Raw genomic sequence first — 10,518 nt, 5'->3', positions numbered from 1 at the left:
TAGAGGATGGTTCTATGTTGTAGTGAACTATTAGATCTGTGTCCTGATGAAAAGGATGTTGATATGCTTTAGTGATTTGTAATCATCAAGCTTGTCTGATGACTGGTTATATGATTACTATTGATGGATATCTGTTATTTGTTATATGTAGACATGAGATGTTGGGGGTTGAAACTATATTGGCTTTTGTTTTCACTCAACAGATCGAGGCATTCCAACCTAAAGATTATGGGTCACGGAATTTTAACCATAAAGGTTGTGGGCCAAGGGTAATAGTATGTATTAGACATTCCAATCGAAAGGTTATGGGTCGGGGAATTCCAACTGGAGAGGTTGTAGGCTAGGGGTAATCCAACCAAGAGGTTGTGGGCATAGCATCTGTTTGGTTATATGTTTGTGTGGTGGCACTTTGGGGAAACTCACTAAGATTCGTGCTTAAATTTTGGTTTCAAGCTTTCAGGTACTTTAGATGATCGGAGCAAGGGGAAGGCTTGATCGTGCACATCGTTTAGTTTTTATGATATTTGATTTTGGGATACTCTGATTTGCGACTATTAAATCTATGCAAACTACGTTTGCAAACATTTATTGTTTTGGGTAGTTTTTGAGAAATGAAAATTTTACCTTGATTTTTGGGATGTTAAAAGTTGGTATCAGAGTCCTGGTTTGAATGAATTAGATGAGCATTTGTGTGAATCTAGTATCAAGCTAAGGATCTGTAGAAGTTTTCAAAAATCTTTTACAAAATTGTTTCAAAATTGTTTTTAGAATTGTTTTCAAAGGTATCCAAAGAAGGATGAGATGTGTACGATTAGCCGGGGCAAGAAAGTGTACCCCAAGATACCCATACTATTATTTGTTTATGATGATTATGATAGAACTACATTCTAGTAGTAGGCTAGGGATCTTCAAGAACTGTATGCTAGAATTTCCTGATGTATGATGCCTGATAGCCTAGGAGAATCTCTTGTATTCTAGATGAAATTGACATTACTATTATAGTTGCTTAGTGTGTGCATCATAGTTGTATATAACTTAGATTTTACAGTCTAAGAGTGTTTAACTTAGCCTTATTTCATGTTCTTGTCTGATAAAGGGCTTAGGGTAGAATAAAGTATTAGACTGTCTATGAGATCTAGCGTTATGTATGATTAGCATGGACGAGTGACTGCAGGGTTGGTGGAAGTTTAATGAGTGAGTACAGTTTGTAGCAGGCCAATGTGAGGAATGATTAGCCACTCTTGAGAGAGTAGTTGCAGGATGTATATGTATCCTAGAAGTTTGGCCCTAGAGGTCAGGAAATTTTTATGAAGGTCCGCCTTATATTTTTATGATATCTTATAATAATTTGGTTTCACTACTCAAATGTTGCTTGCTTTGTGCATTGTGGGAATCATATTGATGTGAGTTAACTAGTAAATGAATATGCTAATTTACATGTTGAAAAGGTTAAATAACTATAGAATGATGGATTTGGCCCTATTACGCAACTCTCGTTTGAGTCTAACCGTTGTAGGGTTGGGTCTTTTAATCAAAATATTATTTAAGTTTTATTGCATGTAATTGTCTTCATGAAGTGGTTAGCCGACATTAATAGGGGCTTTTCAGCAGCTGATGCCAGGGTGAGGTGGAGATCCTAGGAGAGCCTAGGAAGTGCTTTAATGTGATTGCTACGCTGTTTAGTGGGTATTGGGTGTACTATTATGAGTAGGTGACTTAGAGAACTACGGATTGACTCTTGAGGAAAGTACGGATAGGTGTGGAAGGTAGTATTAGGCTCATACTACTAGAAGCATGATATCCATACTTGAATCAAAGGAAGTCACAAGGATTCTAAGGAGTTGGTTGAGGGTAGATAGGATGGTTGGATCACCATTACTCATGGTAGGGTTTCCGTATCTGTCGATCCTCTAGTTATGGTTGTTCAGGTTGAGGTTGAGTCTGGTGATTGGTTGGGCTTTAGTGGATACACATGATTCTGTTTGAATGGTGCGGACCTAGGTGAGTTATTTGATTTGAAGTCTTGAGTCCCTTGCTTGATGGTAGTGCCTGTGGAGTCGCAGGACTCAAGAAAGAAGACATTGGTATGATTGACTCGGGGATTATATCTAGAGGCTGGGTGATTGGTAGATGGATTGGAATATCACTATCTTCAATAGGGGCTTCTTCTTCCAGTGTTCCGTATTCAGAAGAGAGAGAGAGAGAGAGAGAGAGAGAGAGAGAGAGAGAGAGAGAGAGAAAGAAAGAGAGAGAGAGATAGAGAGAGAGATCAGACATGTATTTTTTGGAGATGGTATGTAGACCCATCATGGGGCTATGTGACTATGGTTTTTGACGGTAGTATGGCAGTGTGGAAACGCTCAAGAGGATTTTGAGGATTGGTTGCTTGACATGCGATTAAGTGTATGTTTTCTTTGGATATTGCTAGGTCAGGTATTGGATTGATGGTTGGGGAATTATGGATAAGGTAAGTGGTAATCCATTTTTTTCGTGATAGAAAATCGGTGCTACGAATAAACTGTCATAATTATTGCATGTGCATCTGTGTGGGGCTCTTAATGTTATAACTGATTATGATTGGAAATTTTTGAGGCCTTTATCTGAGATTCAGAAGCTCTTAGGGTTTCCTTGATCCTTATCTGTAAGATCACCTTGTGTATGTTATACACTCCTAGATTCATGGATAGTTTGTACCTAGTTGAGCCGATTTGATATATAGTTTGATTCCAACACTAGTGGGTGGTAGTTCGAACCCTAAGTGGGGGGGAGCAAGGTATTATGTTTGGAGGATCATCGATTTATTCGAGTTTTTGGTGTCGTAATAATGGTTCATAAGGATCTAATGTGCGGGTATGTGAGACTTCAATTCAAGATTTGGTCAAATCAGGGATGTAGAGCAACTAGCTATTAGATGTATGCGTTCAAGAAATACACGAGTTGTATCGTAGCAGGAAGTAGTTGGTCAAAGAGCTTGTTGTATCCATTGGTTCCTTTTAGGATTCCAATGAATAGTTGAGGAGGCGCTAGGATCGCTCAAGTTGAGTATCAATTGTTAATGGATTTGTCAACTTGTTGTATGGATTGCTATTTATACTCCATGTTGGGTAGTTCTCGATTGTCAAATCAGCTTTAAAGATGGGTATGTTTAGCTCTGCATGGGTTTTGTTTTAGTAGTGTATTGGTTCATTGGATTAGGTGTAAATGCATTCTCGATCATTAGTTATTTCGCTCATCATCAAAGCAAAGATTCTTCGGAAGTTTTGAGTTGTATCAGTTAAAGTTCAATGGATTCATCAACCTATTGTCATGTTCGGCTCAAGTTTGGAAAATGTCCTTCGTTATTAAGAGTCTAGAATTTCGGACAATGTTGTTCAGTTCTCTAGACGGGACATTAAATCGGCTAGAGTCTAAATTTTGGCAAGTCGTACTGGCAGGTTTGATAATTTGATGGATCCGGCCATGTTTTTAGCAATATTTTTGGCTAACTTTAAAAGCTTTATTGAGCTAGTTATGCATTGATGGGATCTGTTTTGGTCGTTTATGAAGATGTTTCTATTGATGATTGAGGGTATTCATTTCATTACATCTACTAGTACTTCACCCTTTGGGAAATGTTCTGAGGAAAAGGGAACGAAAAAAAGATCACCATAGTATCCTGAGCTTATTGTTTTAGTAGTTATAATGTGTCACGATGTATTATGAACCAGTGGCTATATGATTCTTGTGGGCGACACCGGACAATCACTTAGTTGGGAATCTTAGGTCTCGGATTGTTAGTCTTATTGGCATGGTTGGATGTCAGTGTGTCTTTTTTGGGAGTTGGGAGACTCGGTGACAAGCTGGTTAGGATCATATGGTCAGAAAAAGTTATTTAGGCTGATATATTATTTGTGCACCGAAAGTTACTTAATGAATGTTTGCTATGGTTGACCTCTTCTTCTTGTGGGTTGTCTCTTAGGAGTTTAGTTTCCTGTGTGAGGTGCTGATTCTGAAATATCGAGTCACGAAGTTTGTTGTACATCTCTCGATTGATTTTTCAGGTGGATGTACATCTGAGTTGATAAAGGAGTTTGATGCAATGTGTGAATTCTTCGATGGACCATCATTATTCTCGTGGGAGCAGTGGGCCAATTTTTTTTTCGAGCTTAGGTTGCAATATTAGATGATCAGTTGAATGAAATTGTCTTATTTAGCTTTGTTCTAATTGATTTCCCATTATGAATAGATTAATTATCTTTTCTCTTAGTTGCATGCATGATGGAGTTTGTGAATGTTGTGTGAATGTAGAGCCTCCTGGGTATCTGGTTATCAGTGATTAGGATCAAGTAATAGAGTGCAAGTTAGTATGTATATAAAGGATTATGTAGTTATTGGTTAGTGGATCGGGGGTAAGCCTGAGTGTTGTCAGTGGATAGCAGTGTAAAGGTTGTTAGAGCCGAGTAGGAACCCAGTATAGTTAGTATGTGATCGATGGGTTCTCGGTGTCAGTATATTTGTGTGCGGGATTAGCAACAACGTTTGGCCAAGAAGGTTATGGGCCAAATCAACCTATGGATTTTTGGTCGGTTTGGTTGAGGTGAGGGTTGCAATAGGTCCCAAGTAGGGACGATATTCCTTTTGTTATGATTTAAGGAAGTTGTGTAGAGACATTTCTTCAGGCCAAATGGTATCACCATAATTTCGGGGCTGGTAAAATTATCGAGGGATGATCGACTGCTGAAGATACTACAAGGAAGATGAATCATATCCTTGAGTCAAGTTCAAAGGAAGCTCAAGGGGTTACATCGGGAAGTGGAAGCGAGAACTAATTTCGAGGATGAAGTCTATTTTAAGTGGGTGAGAATTGTAACACCCTGTTTCCAAACACTTCGTATTTCAGGGCCATGGGCCAGAAGTCGATTGTGTAAAGGCTTTGGGCCTTAAGGAGGTAAAGTTTAGTCCTTGTGGAAGGAGGAAATGATGGTAAAGACATTTAACCCTTGAACTGCATATTGGGCCGAAGGGTAGAAAGGGAAAAGTCATAGGTCGGGTTCTTGCATTAAATATGGATTTTTGTTCGAAACGTGTTAGTCCAAGATATCTAGATAATATTGTGGGGCTCTTCAGTACATTTCTGTGGATATAAAAATCGTCAAAATCGGAGTTGGGACGAAGAAGTTATGACTATTAGAAATGAAGAAGGTATTCGGTTAAGCTGATTACATTGGGCGTACATCATGCACGTTCAGCATACTAGGCAATGGTAGATCACGGGATTTAATCTAGTATGTTGAGCGTACCTAAAGTATGTTGGGGGTACACAACCAGCATCCAAGCCCTAATTTGAGGGTTTTAAACCCTATTTATGCTCCTTAACTTCCCCAAACCCTTTCCATTATCAACCTCCATCCCTTCAACGTCCTCCCTTGAAACCATAACCCTAGTTTGAGCCTTGTGAGCTAAATAATGAGTTTTTGAGTGCTTTGGAGTCTTTTTGGTGCATCTTGGAGAATAAGGATCTCATTGGAGAAGTGCTAGATGCATTGGAGCTTGTAGATCCAGGCCTTGTTCACCTTGATCTTTCTTATGGAGGTATAAAGCTTGAATCTTGATGATGCATTCTCAGATCTAGCTAGTTTTAAGTGTTGTGAACTTTTGGTGACTTTGTTGCATAGTGTTCAGATCTTGAAAGTTTTTGACCTTGTTATGGATAAAATTGGAAAATTTATCCATCTAAACATCATTTTGATTTAGATCTAAAGTTTGGAAGCTTGGACTTAATGGATTAAGTAAGAAAGATGCCCTTTTGGTCCCTTTGAAACTTAAAAGACTGGATCTTGATTGCTTGGTCGACCATTCTAATGGATAAAGTTGGAAAATTTATCCATTATGGAGCTATTAGGAAACATTAAAACGTGATCTTGATTCTTCCATACCTTCCATGCAAGAGTTAAGATGTCTTAATGGATAAATAAGTTAGGGTTTTATATTTTGCACCTTTTCTAGCCATGGAAAGTCATAAAGGTGGAAACTTTATGAATTATGTCGATAGTTTGAGTCTAGATCTGAGCTCTAGACAAAGGGTGTTAAGGGATTAAGCACAAAAGGAAGGAATTATCTTGGACGTATGTACCCCGAGCGTACTTAAGAGTATGTTGCATGTACTGGCCCTGAAAACCATACGCTAGGTGTATGTGGAGTACATTCTGAGTACACAGCTACATTGCACTTTTACTATTGTTGACTTTCATTGATCGTTGACTTTTGACCAAGTTTGACGTTAGGTCAAACATGAGGATTTTAGGCTATTGATTAACGTTCTATTTGGTTCTGGTGTTAGTGGATTTGTGGGTGCAAGCAATACAGAAAAGGGATCGTGTCCCAATGTGTCAGAGTTCTTCAATTCAAGTGAGTTCATTCTCACTATGCTTGTGGGTCGAAGGCAACAATATCGTCCGACTAAAGTATATACCCTTGCATATAGGATGATGCTATGTTGTAGTAAATTGTTACATATGTATCCACGTATATAGGATGTTGTTATGTTGTAGTGATTTGTAGATCTTCATGTTTATCTGATTAATGGTTATATGATTATCTGCTGATGGATATATGTTATTTCTTATGTAAATGTTGACCTGGTATGTTATGGGTTGAGACTATACTGCTTTGTGTTGTCAGTCAACATATTGGGGCATTCCAACCTAAAGGTTGTGGGCTGGTGAATTCCAACCGGAACGATTGTGGGCCAAGGTTAATCCAACCAGGAGGTAGTAGACCTAGTATGTATTAGGAATTCCAACCGAAAGGTTGTGGGCTGGGACATTCCAAACGGAAAGGTTGTGGGCTAAGGGTAATCCAACCAGGAGGTTATGGACCCAGTATGTATTAAGCATTCTAACCATAAGGTTCTGGGCCGGGGCACTCCAACCGGAAAGGTTGTAGGCCAAGCGTAATATAAACACGGGTTGTGGACCCAGTATCTGTTTGGTTATATGTTTGTGTTGTGGTACTTTTGGGGAACTCACTAAGCTTCGTGGTTATAGTTTCATTTCATCTTTTCAAGTATTTTAAATGATCGGGGCAAAGAGAAGGCTTGATCGTGCACATCCTTTAGTTTTTATGAAATTTGATTTTGGGATGCTCTTATTTGTGACAATTAACACTTTTAAAACTACATTTGTAAACATTTATGGTTTTGGGTTTTTTTTTAAATGAAAATTTTACTGTGATTTTTAGGATGTTACATAACTAAAACAAGGAAACAAAATCCTACAAGGAGTATACAAAGAAAAGAGGTGAAAAATACAACAAACAATTAGGGGACTTTATGAAAGAGAACTACCAGCTCAAGAGAAAAAGCTCTATTTCGAAGCTCTTTTGGCTAAATTCGACGAGGCTTTCGAAAAGTGCCATTATGCAATAGGTACATCTCTCAAAGACCCGATGGGTTCCATCCTCAACAGTAAATAAAAAATTGCTCAACATACGAGGCTCTTATACAAATGCCTTTTGTGACATCCCCTATTTTTCCAGAACCGAAAAAACATTTTCGTTACACCTTCAAATACCATATCATCTTTGTTTACGAAAAGTCCTAGTACAATAAACATTTTTGTGGAAATTGTCTTGTTTACTTAGAATATCTTGAGTAAAGATGTTGTGTAATACCAGTGTTCCAGGTATTTTAATATTTAACCCCATTCATTAAAAAGTTTGCAAAGTTGGTCATTACGTTGGGCGTACGAGATAGGCACCTCAGGCATAGGTCACTAAAAAGTGTTTGTGGTTTCCTTACGTACGCTAGGTGTATGCATGCGTATGCTGGGCGTACTCATGCAGAGGGCAAACCCTAAATTTTAGGGTTTGGACCCTATTTAAAGGACTTTATGGCCTTAAACCCTTCCTTACCTCCATCCTCCATCCTATTTAGCCCCCATTTCAAACCCTAATTCTTGTGTGTGAGTTTTGAAGCTTTTTGGTGATATTTTGGTGTTCTTGGTGGTAAAGGAAGACCTTTGGAGAATTGGTGTTGCACTCAAGATTTTAGATCTAGATTCTTCACAAATTTGTGCATCTCTAGGTGGTGTAAAGTTCAAATCTTGATCCTTGGATTTCTAAATCTTGTTATGTTGCAAGTTATGACCTTTTTTGTCCCAAAAAACGTGGTATTATAAGCATGGTTTACTTGATACCATTTAAGATGTCCTTTCATGCATTTCTAAGTGTTTGATGACATAAAAATGCAAGCTTGGTCCTTTGTATTCATCCATGAAGGAGTTATGGAGTTTTAGATGGTAATATAAGTTAGGGTTTTAGTTTTGATCTCCTTGTAGCCATGCAATGACATATAGGTTGCAACTTTTTGACTATAAACGTTCATTACAGTTAGATATGAAGTTTAAACTTTAAGTCCTTAAGCATCAAGACCTAAACTCAGAGTTTGGGCTTCAGGAGTGCATTTGTGGCTATTTTAGTGTCCATTCAAGAAGAAGGAGTTTCTAAGCAAGCTTGGATTGGCATTGGGCTTCAAGAATCTATATCTAGTTCATCTTGGAGAGCTTTTGGAGGTATAAAGCCTTGATCTTGTCATCATATTCATTAGATCTAGCTAGGGTTTTCTTTTTGGTCCCTTTAGTTGGTTTTGGACCTCCTCTTGAGAGTTGAGCAACTCCAGAGGGTGAAATGGTTAGATCTAAGCTTTGTAAGCATGCTAGATTGTAACGCCCGCGTTTCTTGCCTGACATCATTATAAAATATATATTTACGTCAGTCGACGATTGTAACCTTTTAAGAATAAGTGAAAGATAATTATTCGAGTATATGTTATATGCGTGGACATTTGACAAATATTATGTGTATATAATAACGAAAGTTGTAACGAACCTAAAATTACAAATTATATGTTATAATATGTATTTGATCAAAATACATTAAAGGGTGAACTCAAGTAATGAAACGGTAATTTTTATGTTACACTTTGACGATAATTGTTAGTTATATTTTACGACGTTAGTTATCAATTATTAAATTAAGATAGGTAGTAGAATAATACATATTATATATCCGGCGAGATTTTTAATTCATATATTTTATTATTTTAAAATTCATTGATAATATATTTTACAAATTATTATTTTTATTTGTTATGATCAATTATCACGTTATTATAAAAATAAACGTCTAAATTCGTATAAATCTAGTTTTTATGATTTTAAAAGCAAGGTATACATTTAGATATATTAAACTATTTATGAAAGATTGGGTTTTAATTTACTATCTATTTGTCCATACGTATAACTGCATGATTTCATGCTACTCAATCTTACAACCCCAGTCATAACATACGTGTTGTTATAAGAATCAATTCTTACTTTTTGTTAATTGGTGTCAAAATTATGGATGAGGTGTCAGAATTTTAAATGTGCCATGTAAATAAGTAAGCAATCAAAATTGTACGCACGTATATATGGCGGTTAAAAGAAATTAGTATAAATAGATTTCAAAATTTGTTCGTTTTATTCACAAATTCTATTAGTTTCTTTTCCAAACTATCCCGCAACCTTGACGCCCGACTTTAGGATTTTTTTTTTTTTAAGTGTTAGTAGTGACGCTATGGTGTATTAGAGAGCCCAACCAAATAGAGCTTTCGGTTTCGAACTCTATCCGCCGCGCAGTTTCCGGTTTTTCGCTAAAGAACTTTTTGTTTAAAAGCAATAGTTGAAGTATTAGCCGATGAGCTAGCTTTCCCGTTGACCTTACACTTTAATAAGGTGAGTATATAGTTACTTTCATCTTACACATAGATATGAAGTATTTAATATAAAATACGTGTTATGTGTATATATGTTGTTTGTTTATTTGAGACGATGTTGAATGATGTTTTATACATGTTTTAAATGATTTAAAACGTATATATATATATATATATATATATATATATATATATATATATATATATATATATATATATTATCTACAAATATGTTGGGAATAACATGGGTAGATGAAATAAGTTGATGTGTGTAAAAATGATAAGAGGCCTCAATGTTGTTGTTGTTGATTATGTCATCTAGCGGAGTATAGATGACGACCACAGACTTTTCTAGACAGTCCAATGGAACGCTAGCAGACTCGCAACCTATAGGTGTTTGTGAACGATGGGTTCACCAGTGTACTCCATCCCCCACATGGTTGCCTTAAGGACATTTATTGCTGAGGAATCCCCTTAGCAGTAGTGTCTATCTCGATGATGATCCTTAGGCTAGGTCCCTTATGATAGGTGTTTAGGGACGTAAAGTGAGGATAACGGGAATGTGTAATCGGGTTATTGTAGGTTGATGAAATTAAATAACTTATTTATTGTGGGTTGAAAACCCTATGTGCTCACCAGACTCCCAAGCCTAACCCACTCAGTTTTATGTATTACAGGTAGTGGCGCTCGAGCATAGATGTGATGTTTTGGATGAGGGGTTACGGATATAGGCCTGTAGATATGAAATAATGTTGTAAGACTTATATTGTATTGTTTATGCTTTT

This window comes from Lactuca serriola, chromosome 1 (assembly GCF_051521515.1).
Source record: "Lactuca serriola cultivar US96UC23 chromosome 1, Lser_US96UC23_V15, whole genome shotgun sequence".
Lineage (NCBI taxonomy): Eukaryota > Viridiplantae > Streptophyta > Magnoliopsida > Asterales > Asteraceae > Lactuca > Lactuca serriola.
This window is presented reverse-complemented; position numbering follows the sequence as displayed.